This window comes from Amblyomma americanum, chromosome 2, assembly GCF_052857255.1.
Source record: "Amblyomma americanum isolate KBUSLIRL-KWMA chromosome 2, ASM5285725v1, whole genome shotgun sequence".
Classification (NCBI taxonomy): Eukaryota; Metazoa; Arthropoda; class Arachnida; order Ixodida; family Ixodidae; genus Amblyomma; species Amblyomma americanum.
The window spans coordinates 113,155,628-113,173,270 of record NC_135498.1 but is presented as its reverse complement, the minus strand read 5'-3'; the positions used below and the strand labels follow the sequence as shown (position 1 = coordinate 113,173,270).

General features: G+C 44.2%; 1 long non-coding RNA gene across 1 annotated transcript; it reads left to right on the top strand.

The window, feature by feature from the left end:
- The first annotated feature begins 2,172 nt into the window (after window positions 1–2,172).
- On the top strand, window positions 2,173–5,048 carry LOC144121763 (uncharacterized). The gene is made up of 3 exons (XR_013312687.1): window positions 2,173–2,374; window positions 4,439–4,516; window positions 4,927–5,048. It is a non-coding gene; the product is annotated as an uncharacterized LOC144121763 (long non-coding RNA).
- The last annotated feature ends 12,595 nt before the right edge of the window (window positions 5,049–17,643 follow it).

Genomic DNA, 17,643 nt, shown 5'->3' with positions numbered 1-17,643 from the left:
CACAACACTGACAACGGCGGATTTTGCGCAGAATGGCAATCTTAATGCTATCGCTTTTAAAACTGCCTTGCTTTGATCGTGATTGCTTAGTAAAACGTCTGGTGATGGCGTTACCGGCATTGCATTTTTTACCTTTTCTGGTTTATGAAGCTGTTGCTTTCAGTGAAAATAGGCTGCTTGTCATCAGCACGCAATGATCTATCAATGCACGTTAACCTGAACTTTTCATCTACTCAACAATTTTCTAAGATTTAATTAGCCAGTTGAAAACACCGTATTGCTTGCCGTACCTTTGGCCGTACCTATCGACGTGACATACGAAAGAGTGTTAAGGTGCTCCCTCCTCATTTACTGGTTTGATCCATCACAGCAACGTCTATTTTATTATGGCTCGCAACCCTGCTGCCAGAGATAGATAATAGATAGGTGTTGATATTGCACGGTGTGGCTGCGTTTAGTTGTAACAACGTGCCAACATATTTTCATTACAGAACACCAGTGACGATTGCCCTTGTCTGGACGTGTTAAAGAGCGTTTCTTAGAAGCTACCATTTCTTAATTTCTTTCTCTGTCAGACATTAGGTCCCCTGTGCTAACGTGCTAAGAGTTATATGAGCGCAAGCACCATATCAAATAATGCGATCGCGATGGTTGCCTCCACAAGCTACTCTAGAGCAAACTTTCCCCTCTACTCTCAGATACTTAGAAAACGCGAGAGAGTGGTGAAAAAGTGAGTGAGAGTGCCTTCATTGCATCTTTCTTAAGAGGTACCTGGAGTACAAACCGGTAGAAAAAATTGTATTGCCATACATTTAAAGCTTCCGTTTTGCAGAAAATCAGTCGTCGTCGTGCAGGTGGCCCCACCGGTGGGTGCGTTTGAAACATCCACTTGCCGTGACAGTGCCGTATCGCCTAATCGCTGCAGTGGTATGAGGATACCCAGGGATCAATGAATGTTGAGCAGGGACTGGCCATTTCCGCATGTATGGGCGTTAACCTATTAATACTGTGGCGTCCTACCCTTAAGGCAGAGCTTTACTGTCTCTTCCAATTTCTATTTGAGACTGAACTTCTCTATCGTGAGACTTGTGCTGAAAATGAAGCAACAACGGACTTTTTTGAGACTCAACGACAAGGTTGTATTATAAAGTTAAACGAAATGCATGCTATTCTAACGGTAAGAATCTAATAAGGAGTATGAGCACGCATATTTTCTTTTGCTGGAGGCCTTCCAAATCTGCATATGCAACGTCCCCTGTAAGTGATCTGCACAAAGAAATAAGTTAGGGCTGGCAAAAGCAGCAACCAATATACGCAACTACTGACGTCAGTGAAGCCCTATCGAGCAAGCCAACAGCCAGGCTGCTATCCAGCAGTGAAGGAGCTTTCTTGTCTCTCTTGAATAAGAACTGCGCTGACAATACGCAGCCGCGCTAGTAAAAAGTACGGTACATAATCGTTTATTATATCTAGTTTATCACATACCGCCTGGAACACGACCGACAACGTAGCCCTCCGGGGACGGGACACATCTCGAATACGCAACTCTGTATCTATAAAGCCTATCATGCGGCACAATTCGTCCGTAGGACTTTATTGAGTCCTTTACTAGAAAAAGGCGCGGCGTGTGTATATCCGGCTCGCAATGTCGAATGCGGCAAAACCTACGTTCCCAGTGATACACATCGAAGTGTTGCGAACTACAAGTTAAAGAGCTGTCGACAGTGGTCAGTTCACAAGAGCACGCACCGGACATTCGAGGCGACGAATGCGGTTCTCTCTTATCGACATACAACCATTGAACTCATTGTTCAGTTTTAAAGCGATAGCGTTAAGGAGCTAGTGTCGCAGAAAAGCCTGTCGTCGGCGTCGGTCGTGACAGAAAAATCTCTCCTCCTCCCCGTTAGCGAAAAATCTCCCCTCCTCCTCCTCGCAATTTTGCGCCACTGCCCCAACAGATGGCGCGCGACGGCAGCGCCTCCTAGAGTCACTGGATAATATCAGAGTACCGCGAATCTTTTCCCCGCGCCGCCCCGCGCCGCGGCGCCACCTATTGGTCAACACAGGCCACGTGGTTTGCCGCCGCCTGCGGTCTCTCGCAAGCTTCCAAACAGACGAAGCTTGGACGCCTCTCGCAGCAGTTTCAGTGTGCGGATTGCAATGTTTCGCGCTTGTCGCTCAGGTTTGGAATAAAAAATCGCTTCGAGACAACATGCCAGGTTGCTGCGCTTTCGGGTGCAGCAGCAGGACAGAGTCTGGGAAGACTTTTTTCTCCATTCCACGGGGGAAAAACAACGAGAAACGGCGCCTTGCCTGGCTTCACAGGATCAGCCGGGAGAAGTTCGTGCCGACAAGAAACACACGCTTGTGCGAGGTAAGTTCGATTGGTTCATGGCAGAGGTCTTAGGCATAGCGTAAAGTGCATGAAATTTGGTTGTAATAGAACTGCTGCACGTGCGGACAAAAGCAAACAGAGCTCGCTGTTGCCGTCTAACATTTGCCGCATGATGCCTAATTGTAACTGCAAGCTCTGGTATGTCAAGACTCTCAGTGGACGCGAGTGCGCTTGCTCTTGAACAAAGAATATTTTATGCCCGATAGGAAAGGCGTGATTGTAATGAACACGGAACAGCGTGCTCCTTTTGCTTATGTCCGCACTTGTACGAGGACGTAGTTTGAATCGACAGCAAACGATAGAGCTGTGTGTGCATGGTATTTCTCTGACAGACATGTGCAGGCTCATTGAAATGATCAAATGCAGGATAAGGGGACCATGAAACAATAGTGCATAATAACGAGGTCGTTGCGATAACGTTACGCGCTCGAACGACCGCACATTGAACATTCGGGCTTGTCTCGCCTTCTATGCGTGAATTATTGCGTCACTCGGGTTGTAGGGGTTGCATATGGTACTGCGCTACTCTTCTTTTTTTGCCGAAGTGTTCAGCTTTCTTTCAACACACAAGACTAGATTCTTCCAAGGTTATGAGCTTGTTTCCTAATGTGTCAGTGTTAAAAATTTTTAGGGTTTCCGTGTTCGTCATGCAACTGAGTGGCCTTTTTGAAGTGATGACGCTCGTAGCAAACGACTATCACAAATTGTACAGGGAAAAATGCTGCTTACTTTACAACATTCAGCACTCCTTTTAAATTTAACCTCGATCTAATTAATTTGCATAGCCAAGCTATACTTGTGTTCACAAGGTTCTGAAACTAGCTGTTAGCTTTTGAACGCTGAAATCGCAAAAAAATTCACCAAGATAGCGTTTGCGTACGTGCTATATTCCTCTAGCTATGTGTGCTTTGAGACATATAGCGCGCTGTCTGTTTCATATAAATATTGCTTTTCAGAACAACTTATAGCCTCTTACTTGTAGTATTTGCCTATTGCCAAGATGAAATTGGTTGTTCATCTAGTAGTTTTTTGTTAGCATAACTGTATCAGCTTATGGTATTGCCTTTTGATAATTGCAAATCAAATGTGACTTGGGATAAGTGCCACTCGTATGAAAGATAACTTTTAGATGTTACTGTGTACACTTGATTTCTCAACGTTATGGCATGAAATAAATTTTCAGGACCACTTTGTTCCCGAGGACTTCGAAAAGCCAAGAGTAGATGAAAAAAAAACTGAAATAGAAAGCGGTGCCAAGCGTATTTTTTCATCGTGGGCCACGGAAGCTGAGAAAGGCACCATTTCCGCGTGGACTGCAGCTGCCGCCAGCTGTAGAAAACATGGAAGCTGTGCCTGTACAAACTGAAACCGCAGTAGTGGGTGGCTACAAATTTTTCTGCACATGTTCATATGGTGATATTAGAATAGTAAACAAATTAATTCATGCTAGAGAGCTTTTTGTAATGAAGGAATATTGTGCAGTTTTTTACAAATCAGAAATGAGCAGTTTTGTCCACTAGGAACGTGTGAGAATTTGAACAAGTAACTTATAAGCATGCTCAAAGTGCCTTCGATTCAGCCGTGGCTCACTGCATCAGTTCAGAGTTCTCCCGTGCACTGCCTTCCTTGCTTGAACTGGATGCAGATGCGGTACCGCTGTGGTGCAAAGAACCACTGCATCTGGCTTTTGGCTGCACATGCACGGTAATAATAGTCAGGCATGTGCTAAATTATATCACAAATTATTTCAGTGTCAGCTGAGACTGTGCCTGAGGCAGCATCCCTGAAAGCAGCCAGCAATCAAGACACAGAGCAAGATGCTACCCTTGGTGAGACTGCTGTGGGCTACATTTGACTGATATCCTTGTATTTTGCTATATGCCGAACTGTTCTTAACGATGCTGTGAACTGGCACTGAATCGATTGGAGCTATTGTCTTGTATCCGGTATGTTGGTGCGACTCAAGTGCAATGTATATGTGGCTACACATGCATGTTAATGGCAGTCGGGCATGTGCTTAAGTTATCTCACAAATTCTTTCAGTGTCAGCTGAGACTGTGCCTGAGGTAGCATCACTGGAAGCAGCCAGCACTCAAGACACAGAGCAAGATGCTACCCTTGGTGAGACTGCTGTGGGCTACATTTGACTGATATCATTGTATTTTGCTTTATGCCAAACTGTTTTTAACGATGCTGTGAACAGGTACTGAATCGAATGGAGTTACTGTCTTGTAGCTGCTATGCGGCTGCAACTCAAGTACAATGTATATGTGGCTGTACATGCACTTTAATGATAGTGAGGCATGTGCTTAAATTATATCACAAATTCTTTCAGTGACAGCTCAGACTGTGTCTGAGGCAGCATCACTAGAAGCAGCCAGCACTTCCATTTCTGTGGAGTTAGCTAGCACTCAAGACAAAGAACAAGACGCTACCCTTGGTGAGACTTCTGTGTGCCACATTTTGCTCATATCATTACGTTTTACTTTATGCCAAAATGTTTTTACAAATCATGTATGAATACATTTCAGGACAAATCAGCAAAATGCCAACAGAAGTGCAGAAAGACTGCAGCGTAGAAAAAATTTTCGACAAAACAGCTCAGCTTGACAAGGTCACTGAAGAGGTTGCAGCTCTCAAGCGTCGGCTGAATATGGAAAGGAAAAAAAGAATCAAGGCGGAAACTGAGTGCAAAAACATGAAGGACAGCCTTAGCCACCTCCTTGAGGAAGACCAAATGCGTTGCTTACAGAAAGAAAGCATGAGGGGTTCTTCATGGACAGCGAAAGCTATTCAGAAAGCATTGAAGCTCAGGTTGTCGTGTGGCTCAAAAGGCTATGAGCACCTCAGAGAAAATGGGTGGCCCTTACCTGGAGAGAGAACACTCCAACCACATATTCAGGATCTCAAGTTTGCTCCTGGTATGCCTAGCTCCTGCATCACACCATGTTCTCTCTGCATTTGGCATTTGATCACCAATACCACATGTTTGCAATATATACCTTTTAATTTGCACCTCCTAAAATTATTTTCTAGGCATTCTGGAAGAGATGCTCAACGCTCTTGAAGCCAAAGTGACTCATTTTAATCCAGAAGAAAGAAGTGCAGTTATAATGTTGGATGAAATTCTGCTGACTGCTGGCCTTGAATATGACAACACTACACAATCTGTCATCGGTAAAGCCTATAGTAAAACACGCCCTGCAGTTTTTTTAAATCTGTTTGTTGTCTTTTACGACATCCAACCGTGCCTTTTTCGGACCCTGGAGCGACGGCCGGCATGGCAACACATGCCCTTGTTTTTATGTTAGCTGGTGTGACATCAAGGTGCAAACAAACAGTGGCCTACCATTTCACCGGTGAATTACTGTTTATACCTATCTGTCATGTATTTTTCATTCATACCTACGCATAAAGTGATTGCTTCATACAGCCTTTTACTAAAGGGGGGTATGTTCCTTTGAGTGGAATAGTTTCTTTGAAAATGGAGTGAAAAAAATTGACTAAATGCTTGTTTTGTCCTTCAACTATAGGTGACTCCTTTGATGCTAAAAAGGTGCTGGATATCTTATTTCAAATAATTCAACGCTGTGAGGCCATTGGTCTTTCAGTAGACTGTGTGACATCGTATATGGGCAGCGGAAACCAAGCCATCTGGAGGCTGTGCAACATTGTGGCCTCAAAATATGGCCGTGCTAGGACAATGTGTCCCCATCCCTGCGGAGATGGCCGAAGCCTGCATTTTCTCGCAGATGCGCCCCATCTACTCAAGAATCTCCGAGGTCACATGGTACGGCAGCAAAGAATACTTCTTGACGACGAAATTGTCCAGAGGCACAATTTGCCAACCAACGAAGTGAGTGAACTTGAATTTAATTTTACAGCATTTTTCTTAACACTGCTGCCTAAATTAGGCAGGCTTTGATATTTGTAAGCTTAGGGTTACTTTTGTTTAATATAGGATAACGTCCCAAAGTGACTTAGGCTATGAGGGACGCCAAAGTGAAGGGATGCAGACAATTTCGAGCGCCTGGAGTTCTTTAAAGTGCACTGACATGGCACAGCATATGGTTCTCGAGTACTTCAGCTCCATCGAAATGCTAATGCCACAGCCAGAATTGACACCGCGTCTTTCGGGCCAGCGGTCAAGAACAGTAACCGCTACTCGGCTTAGAAGCTGCTGCAGCTAGACCATTTTATTTCAGAACTGAAGCGAATACTTCTTTTAAAAAGCGGTAGTGCAATCTGTAAAATTTAAGCAATACTTTTGAATGTTAGTGATAGAGTAAATGACAGGTGAAATGATGAGCATACAGTTTTCCTAAACTTCCCTAGTCCAACGTATATAGATGCAGAAAGCAGTACGAAAACATACAAGCTTCCCAAAAATATATAAGTGCCTAAACACCAGAGAAAAACTGAGACATGCGTATATGATTCTTACACATGAAACTGCGACAAAAATATCATCCGAATCACTTTAGTCGCATGCTGAGTAACCATGACATTTTATAACACAGTACAATTTAGTGGCTAAGAAAGCTGCAGCAATTATTTTTAAACGCCAGTCACTCAACCTTCGCATGGTCAACTGTTCAGGGCGACTTGCTTGGTAGTGGCTCACCATCATTGGTACAAAAAACAGCATGCAAAATTGAACCACATAAATAACACTGATCTGACCCAATTTTTTCTTCCACCATAATAATGCTATTTTACTGTGTGGTTTAAGCTAGCATGCGCTAAATAGCTGCAAACATACCTCGCTTCTGAAGTTTCATTCTGTTATGTTGCAACTGAGTCTCGTCTCGTCTGTTGCGCAAACTGCCTCATGTAACAGCTGTCGGCTTTTCACATCCTGGCGTGCATAATTGATGCATACTAATTCATTGATTTTTCAGGTCTCCCTAAAGTACGTGCAACAGCTCTGCGAGATTGATGAGAAGAACAACCTTAAGCTTGCCCCACGGTTAAAGATTAAGCATTTGGACCCAAGCCATTTTGAAAAAATGAATGTTGGTACGGCCTGCGCCCTGTTTAATCATGCCGTTTCTTCTGCACTGCGGCTTCTTGTTGACCAAAACAAGCTAGAAAGAGAAGCTCTAACAGCATCGTTTTTAGACAGTGTGTTCAGGTGGTTTTCTTTAATGACGTCTAGATCCATCTCACTTGCACTCAGCTACCTTCGTCGAGGGAAGGCTGAGGAAGCTGAAGCTTTTTTACTTGAATTTATGGATATGTTCAGGAAACTAAGCATATTTGATAAAGGCAGACGTAACCCAGCATGGAAACCAGTCCAAGCTGGTGTTATCATCACTACCACCACAGCGCTCAACCTGTGGCAATTTTATGTGAGGGACCGAGGTTTCAGATTTCTTCTCTTGAGCCGTTTTTCTCAAGACGCCTTGGAAAACCTGTTCAGTACTCTAAAGGTAAAGTCTCCAGTGCCAAGGGCAAGGGAGTTCAAATACGGGTTGAGACTTATAGTCCTGGCACAATTTTTCAAGCCTAGCAAGCATGGATCGTATGATATTTACGACTCTGTGCAACTGGCAGATTTCTTGAGCTCAAGGTCTGACCTGTGTGCTCAGCTTGAAAGCATAAACTTGCCAGAAGAGGTCGAAAACGTTGTACCAGAGGAGCTCCACTCCTTAGAGTACCTGTCAGGGTACATCGCAAGGAACATCACCAAGAAGCACAAGCTTTGCGGAGAATGTAGAGCTGCGTTAGTAGATGAGAGTGCTGAAAACAGCAATGAAGATTTAAGTTTGCTGCAGCTGAAAAAATTTTCTAACAAGATGTCGCTTTATAGACCTTCCAAAGCCGTAGTAGCTTTGCTTGAGACAGCCGAGAGTTATTTCAGGTCAAATGAGAACTCACTTTTAATGGGAACCCTTAAAATAGAGCAAGTTGAAAAACTGATAGCATCAATCGAGCAAAGATTTTGTGAACTGCCAGCATGCCACCATGTCGCCGAAAAAACCGTGCATGAGTTCCTGTTGTGCAGGCTGCGATTTGCACTACGCAAGAAAAATGAGGAATTTTCACGAAAATTGCCCCAGCAGCCAAAATGTGGATCCAAAAGCATAGGCATGCGTGCAGCAGCTGCTGGTGTGAAATGATTCGTTTTTTTTTTCATTTTATGCTATGTAGATGGCTTTGTGTATGTCTGTGATAAGTAGCAATGAATATGTTTAAATATTGTCTCCGGCTTCTGTACAATGAAAGAATAAAGTGCCGTCGTGTAACTCTTTCTTTGGGTTTGACTACATTTACACTGCGTTCTTCCTGGGCGTTCCTTCATTACGCGCCCAAGTTGCAGGATTTTCTGCTGGAAAGTCAAGGAATAAATCTTGAAAATTTATTACACAACCAGGCTAATTATCTTGCAAGAGTGGCAGATCGGGCTAGTTGGTAATTTACCATAATGCGATACAGCGCGAATAAAGACGGGGACGAAGCGAGACAAGACACCACAGCGCTGTGGTGTCTTGTCTCGCTTCGTCCCCGTCTTTATTCGCGCTGTATCGCATTATGGCAGGCTAATTATGATTGCCCGTTACTGGAACTGTCATGCGGGACCTTCAGAATATAACTTTCAGCTTTTGTTTTCTAGTTAAAGTTTAATCCACCAAGCAAGTTCACATTGTGGAACACTATTGAGCCAGACACTGGAGCATGCTTGTGTTGCCATTCCCGCACGGAAAAGTATTAATCTCGGAAGATCTCTTCTGAGCCTTTTCACGCTTTTTTAGACTTGCACCATCCAAAAAATATTGATAAGAATCGAGTGAACTGAAATGATGGAAGAGGGAACAGTGGATGCTTTATTATCCTCAGTACAGCAAAGCAGTTTTGCATCGATGCTCATGTAACATGAAACTCATTCGCTCCAAAGCGAAAAAGTCACGGAGCAAAAAAAAAGATGGGCTTCCTGTAATACAGTTCAACAGGTTGGACACCGAAAAGCAGATACGCTCATAGAACGTGATTAGAATGCACACGCGAGTTTTTTTCCATGTTTGCGGGGGAATGAGCGGCGAGTTGCCTCGATATGCATATTTTTATGGTAACTGAGGACGTAAAGAACGCCCTAGAGACAAACACTACCTAAATAACGTAATAATAGTGGGGTGCAGGGGTAATAGAAAGAGCTCATTGCTGGCAGGGCTGGAAATGTTCTCGCGAAAACTGCCGCGCTACGTTGCTATACTCGCTTACCTCATACAGTTAGCAAAGTCTACTGTTTTATGAGCAGAAGTTGAACTCCTTAAGGCAGTAGAGTATGAAAATGTCCTTGCTGCACTCAAATTTTTGCCCACTTTCGGCTCGCATGTAGCCACGCCGAACGCACGCTTCAGGCAGTTTGGAAGCTTCATGGGCGCGCCGATCATTGTTGCCAACACAAGGTGGGACCTTCGCGGTACTCTGAAATTATCCAGTGACTCTTGCGCCTCCTAGTGCTCCTGTATATGCTCCCGCAGGGAGCAAAGTTGCGCGAAGGTCAGCCATCATGTTCCAAGCTGTGCGGGAAAGCCACCGATCGTGCGTACAGGGGCTGCGTTCATGGCTCGCTGTGTAGAGCGCTTGGGCTTGTTTATTTTATTTGCGTACAAATTACACTCGATCGCAATTTTTTAAACGTAACGCCAAAATCTAATCTGTGATCTGCCGCGGGTGTGCATACAGCTTGAAAAAAAATTGCAAAAGATTAACAGCAAATTGTAGTCATGACAAATGGTCAAAAAATACTAAAAACGGTCTGCAAGTTTTGTGTTTTTTTTTCTTGAACCAATAATTCCAGATGCACAAGCAGCCCCGTTCTGGCTGGGACAGCGTCTGTCTCATCCTGTCTTCCTCTTTGCGCGTCTTAAGAAAAAAAAAGAGTATTCCGATGAATTACTTTTTTCACAACTAGCACCGCCGCATGTTCTGTGCGAGTTATGCACGGAAAACATGAAAATGCTTCTCCCTAGAACCACATTAAAATGATTCTGCAGTTTATTACAGGCAAGCAGACTAAAGCAAGACCAATGCATTGAACAGGCGAATCTAGCGTAACGAAAAATTTTCAAATTCAATTGATTCCATAAAACATTTTACAAAATGTTCCCCGCTGCTAAATGCACTGAAATGGCGAATCTTTAAAGGACCCTGAAAGTACTCTTTCTAGTTGATATTATTAGCTCACGTAGTTTCTATTAAACATTATCTTTTCTTCAGTTGTATTTCGTCGTGCTTAACGCGGCCCATTCTCAAAACCACTTTAATCGCCGACGCACATCAGCCGCCGAACTTCCAGTGCGGTTGCTGCAGTGTTGCGCACTGCACTTAGTAACAGCTGAGAACTTCATGGCTCACTGCCACAGCAGAACCCCAAACCTGACTCCACAGGTGTGCACGGGAAATGTGTGAAATGTAGCCGACAGCGTGGGCTAACGTGAGGCGTCGAGCTGACGATGGGTCGCTCGACACTGCTCATGTGAAGTCAGCTTCCCCGCGGAAAGTTTAACACCTGACGTCACTAAAATCATGTGACCGCCTTTCAGCGAATGGCGTTCAGAGCGGCGAGGGAAAACAGACGCGCAACTTTGCTCCCTGCGGGAGCATATACAGGAACACTAGCGCCTCCCGCTCGTCTCGTTCGGGCGCAGTGGGGCCGTGCGGGGACGCAGGAATCACGCGGTGAGCGGCGAACAACGCAGCGCACATCCAAAGCGCATTCACCATGAAGCTTACGGCTTGCTGCCGGTTCGTTCAGCGCGGAAGCTATGCTGGCGTTCGTGGCATCGGGTTTCTCGAGAATGATGTGCCGACGAACTATGACTGCAACTTGAATCCCGGGCGTTTCGGCAAGGCGCGTCCGTTGCACCGTACGTAGCACAGCGATTTTTCTAACGTGCAAGGCGTCGCGCCTAACGGTCGATGGCGTTCCGTGGACTCCCTGGCAGTGCTGCAACACGCTTTCGCGTTCCACTCTTAAAAGCGAAGCTTAAGCGTCCTCCCATTTTTTGATTCCTTCATTTTATTTCTAAAACGTTTTCTGTCAGGCATGATAGCTACTCATGAGCCCACATAACCTGTCAAGAGCCAGTGCAAGGAAATGTGGGCGAAGCATGCATAAACAATTTACAATGACATCAAACGTGCGATCAAAAGTTTGAATAGATGCTGATTAAATCACCGCCCTTTGGCTGCACGGAATTTATGAATCTACTGAGAGAAATTCAAAGGTATTGAGGTCAAACTTGTACTTTTATCAGCAAAGGCTTTTCGAAAGAGTATTCAACTGCCGACCCCATTCACACGATCAATTTGGTTACAGAGGCGCGGAGAATATCCCGCACTCCGATGTCCCCGACAAACACGCGTAGCTTGTAATGCACATCCGTCCTTCTTGGCGTCTGCAAAATATCCATCACCTATGCTGCCTAAGTGCCTTTGGAAGTCAGAAATTGATCACTGTCCTCTCATGCAGTCACAATTTGAAGAATTTAGTAGTAGTAACAGCATGTAGTGACCACCGAATTTGGTTCTACCGTCTAAATCGGCTTCCAGCTCAGAACCACCAAAAACACAATTTTCTACCAAGATCATTCAGAGTTCCGCCTTAAGATGTGATATTCTAGGTATGCACAGTAGTAAACATCATTCATAATACGTTGTTGGTGATGCCATATACCCCCCTCTCATGTTTCTATGACGTAGGAACCCGTAGAGAGAGCAGAAAAAGATAAATGAAAAAGAACCGTTTCCGACCATGACAACTCCTGGACTTCGGAAGTACATTTTATGAACGGTGAAAAACCAAACTTCTGCGCAGGTCTCAAGAAGATGTAAGCTGTTCATGCCTGAACAATGTAAAAAATCTCTCAATCAAATAAGCAGTCAAACCTTCTTTGTGCACTTATGGCTTTCAGGAAGCGTGTCTAAATGGGAGAAAAAATTCAAGCGAGATGACTTAACTGCGATAAACTGCTTAACACTTATATGCATACATATGCACAAGAGCCACCACTCAAATTGCATTTAGCGATACTTTTCTCAGTCTATTTCGTTGTTTTTTTCTTCACTTTTTCTCTTGCAAGAGCGGGGCTATCATTCCAATTAAAAACTAGGCGGCTTGCTTGCTCGGATATTTTGCTTTTCTGGGGAAAAGTACACTTCATCATTGACGGTGACTTAGATTAAGTGTTGATAACTTGGGTAAGATGCGTATTTTCAAACGTCTTTTAGAAGGCAAGGATATGGGTCATTATATGACTTTCTAGCGGCTCAAATGACAAAATAAAATCGACTACAAGGCCACACATTTCTTGAGATGAGGTTTGTTTACCTTCTATGTCAATTGCACTGGCATAAGCATGTGGCATGAACCCAAATGCCACATACTCATGAGCTACGCAAATGATGATGAAACAGTATTATTTGTTTCTTCTGGGCTGCGGCGGTCCGCTCGACGTGCATAGCATATGCCAATTACGGCTGCGTGCCAATGAGTCACAGTGAGAACTAGCTTTATAAGAATTTATGCAATGAGGCGTGGCGCTTCTCAGTCGTATAGCAGAAGCATACTTACACTCAAATAAATATCTAGAGCGCCATTTTAACCCAGCACATCGTAGATGCTCCCATAGTGCGTTAGATGAAGCGGCCTAGAATATACAGCAGAAGGAAGAATATAAATGATCAAGGGAAAAAGAGATGTTTCATAGCACGAGGAGAATCTTGCTTTCACATAAAATTGGGCGGATACAAAATGAATTAAACATATATCATGCATATTCATCTAAATTTGTACTCATTATTAACACTTCGCATGATTTGTTGATATCCAAATTTCAGAATTATATTAAGACGAATTTATATCCTACTTTATATATATTTGCTGTATCCATACGTTCATTTTGTAACGCGTATCAGAGTGCGGCACAACGATGTGAGGACAGCAAGTTAAGTTTTAAGAATTGTTCTGATCAACCAGAGAGTACGAATGCCGTCTCAATTTCCATAAACCTGCAGTGGGTATTGGTTACTGCCTTTGCTCTTGCTGACAAACAATGCAAATTTCGCGACAGTTAAAAGAATCACTCTTCTGATCAGCCTCATGAAATTTAAAACCAGACTTTATATGAAGTAGACGCTTCAATACGAAATCATTTCTCATTGGTGAACCATGCATCTCCATCCCACGCGAGAAAACCATCGACAACAATATTTTACTCCAAAAAAAAAATATATATCTCGAATATAATTTAAAAATCGCAGCACATAATATATTAATGAGATTTCTCCTGGAAGTTCTCTAGATTAGGATCCACTGCCTCGGATTCTGTGCTGCTGCTTCATCGGGAAAGAGAATTTCTTTCCTAAATTGCTTATTACGGATGAATAAAGCTGGGAGTTCAGATATCCTCGGAAATCTCACTCTTGCAAAGCCTTCATTAAAATGATAATTACTGTGAAGGCAAGAGCATAAGCATGTCTGCACATCTATCATCCAATTGGTTGTCCCAATTTGCACATTCTGAAAGCGTAGCACGTGGTCTACTCTGCCGTTAAGAAAAGATACTTTGTATTTTCTTTTCTTCGACTCTGCAGCGCAAAACATGTACACGTCGTGATATATTCGTCCCATTCAGCGAACAGTATCACTTTAAAATGGTACTTTATACACCTCTGAAGACCTTCATCCACGGATACATAAAAATGCGGCTGACAGCGTACACTTTCATACATAGCGACCTTCTGACTTTCCTTGCAACCATCTCCTTGGTGTCAAGCTTTCCGGAGTAAAATAAGATATGTTCCCTAATATAAGATAATCTCTCGACCTCCAAGGGGTGCTTTTGAAACCAATATTTTCTCTGCCCGATTTTAAAATTTGATTACAGACATGTAAACACCAGAGCACTACTTCGTTTAAAAGCGCAACCAGTGTTCTAATAAAATAGTGCTTCCATTTGTCTATCACTCTTACAATCACTTTTATCTCTTTCAGTTTTCTCATTTTTCCAGGCTTCGCATGTGATCCCAAATGTGCCTATTTGACGACTCTCTTCCTTCTGGCCATCTCAAAAACAGAAATTTGTGGATATTTTCAATTCTTTTACAGATTATTTGTTCTTGGTCAAGCCAGATCAATGGATGGACGATGACACAAGATTCTACAAAGAGACGCTGCTCTACTTCTTATTCCTTCTCCCCCCCCCCCTCTCATCCCTCTCCCACAGTGCAGGGTAGCCAACCGGAACAATCTACCGGTTAACCTCCCTGCCTTTCCTCTACCACTTCTCTTTCTCTTTTTTTACTGTGCGCTTAAAAACGGTCTCAAGCACTAGAGCAGTTCTGCGCCATCTTGAAGTGTGCTGCAAATATATGTTCGAGGACTGCCGATTTGTTAGAACTGAACTCCACTCAAAACCCGAAGTAATGTATACAGGAGTAAAAAGAAAGCAAGCTGTAATCAGCGTACTCGCTTTCAGAGGCAGGATATGCTGTCCAAGCCCTAGTGTAGATTTCCATCTATAAAAAAACGAAATATTTATGGCTGGATGCCGAAACTAATTTTCTCTTCAGTACATGCGAAGTTCTAGCACTTACAAAGGTCTTAGCCTGGGTTTCAACCTCTCTGTTTGTAATTCTCAAGACGTCCCATGCTGCGCTTCAAAGCCTCCCAATGATAACTGCATAAAGTTACTACGCTACGTAGCTGGTATCTGCCTTCGTTGCGATGGCTAGTGTCACATTTACTTTCTAGCTCACTGCATTTGTGTAAAAAAAGTTAATGCGCTAAAAAAGCCCGCCGCATTATGCGCCACACCACAGTAGATTGAGACGATTAAGTCGACTTTGGCACTTTGCGCAAACACGATCGTATCGCATAAAAAATTACGGGAAGGGAGTTTGCAAAGTTTATTGAAGAAGTGCAAAGAAGGAAGGGGCGTAGCTCAGCAGCGGCGCATTTCAAAATATTACAGAAGCAGGCAAAGGACCCAAATGCGCACGTTGGGAGCAACCAACACGAATGGATATATTAAAACAAGATGCCCTATGATTAGCAAAATGATCGGTCGAAGAAACTAACCTTTTTTGAGTGGAGTGCGAGTGAAGGTTTCCTGCAAGAAAGAACAGCATTCGTGATCCGACAAGCTTCGACAAGCCCACGCCTGCGTTTGGTGGAATGCTCAAGCGGCATGGACGAGTTCATAAATAAAGGGGCACAGCCTCTCAACTAGTCAATGGCTAAACTAGAGGACAGGGCGCCAGGAAGCGCCAATCTACTCTCCCAAAGGTGTTTTTTTAAGAATCCACCCGTTTGCTCAATGGTGCATTTGCCGCAAGGCAATGGAATACGGTACACAACGCAAGCGACATATTTATTCCGATGGTTCAGCTTTTTCTGGGCCGCCGCAGTGGCTGAGTGGTTATGGCGCTCGGCTGCTGGCCCGAAAGACGCGGGTTCGATCTCGGCCGAGGCGGTCTAATCTCGATGGAGGCGAAATTCTAGAGGCCCGTGTACTCTGCGATGTCAGTGCACGTTAAAGAACCCCAGGTGATCGAAATTCCCGGAGCCCTTCACTACGGCGTCTCTCATAGCCTGAGTCCCTTTGGGACGTTAAACCCCCGTAAACCAAACCAATCACCTTAAATTTCCGAGCTGCTTTTTTTCAGCTCTCTCACTCATGCACCCGCGGACACATTCTTGAATGCCTGGCACAAAACGTTGCTTTCACACCAGACCTATAGAACCAATGTTTTCCAAACCAAATTCCGACTGCTGTGCATAAGAATTTACGGCTAATTCTGCCCACCTGGAGTTTTCTGGTACGCTCCTCTTAAATTTCTTAACCAGTGTCTCTGAGACAGAGGTAATTACAGAATACGTCTGATTTCCATTCATCAGCCTAACAACATGACCCTTGTAGCAAGATGCGGGTACTATCCCAGCCGCGGCGGTCTCTTTTCGATAGAGGTGAAATGCTAGAGGCCCGCGCACTGCTCGATGTCAGTGCACGTTGAAGAACCACACGTTATCTAAATTATCTGGAGCCGTCTACTCCGGGGTTTTGCTCACAACCTGAGTCGCTTTGGGAAGCTAAACTCTGTAAATGGAATATAACTCCTGACGCCATCGGCCGTGCAATGCGTAGACGTTTTCGACAGACTTTCTACCAAGGCGGAAATGTCAATGCACCTGTTTTCTAATATCTTTGTGAAGGCTAACCGATGATTCATCATGTAGAGTGGCAGCACCAAAGAAGCGGGGAAGAAGATATAAAAACGGGAAAGGCAGAACAAGCGCTGATTCGTGATCCTTCTGGCGTTACTCCCAGACGGTTCACCAAACCCGAACGTAGCCTTGGTTTTGCAGAGCACCAGCTTTCGCTTGAGGTAGTACGACTGAACTCTTGATTTGCAGGTCGTGATTGCAATTAAATTGCCAAACATGATGCTTATGTGGCCTCTTGCGAAAGGAAGGAACCAAATGTAGCAGAAATAGCATAGATTAATATCTTGGTGCGGGCTTGTTGGTGATTCATCATGGAATGTTTTGTGATCCTTCGGGCGTGACCATAAAACGGTTCTTCAGACCTGAACGTAGCCTTATTTAGTAGTCCTGCCGTTCATGTTTCTATATCTTCGTCTCCGCTTCTCTTGCGTTATGACTTTCCATGATGACCTTTCTTGACGATTTTAGAGTGGCCAGGTATGTAGTAGAGGGTCGGTTTTGCAGCCCAGGGCTCATAGTCCCAACAAACATGATGTTTGATATTGAGAAAGCGAATTTTTTTCCGGCATCTCCAAAGCGAACGCAATGCCGAGGCCTTTCTCGGTAGAAACGTGGGCCTGTGGTCCCCTTTGCGTATCTATTCGCACCATTGGTTATTCTCTGCTTTATATTCAAAGATCGCGGGAAGTCCTCAAGCAACTCCTGGCGCAGTGGTGCAGCTGTTAAGTGATGCACCGCTGCCCCGGCAGGTAACTATATCAAACACACCCGCCGCTGGCGCTTGTGGCACCAAGGTTGTTCTTCCCGAGCGACCACTCGAGACCAGTTATTAATTTCACTGCCACCCGCAACCGTGCACGGTTTGCTCATAATCTGGTGTTCAGATTACCCCCTACAATGGTGGGCAAGTTTTGACGACGTCACAAGGTCGCGTTACCTAGGAGTCAGGTGGGTCTCTTGCTTTTTCGCTAGTAACAATAATACCGGATTTTCGGCAGAACGAGAGAATTAACGG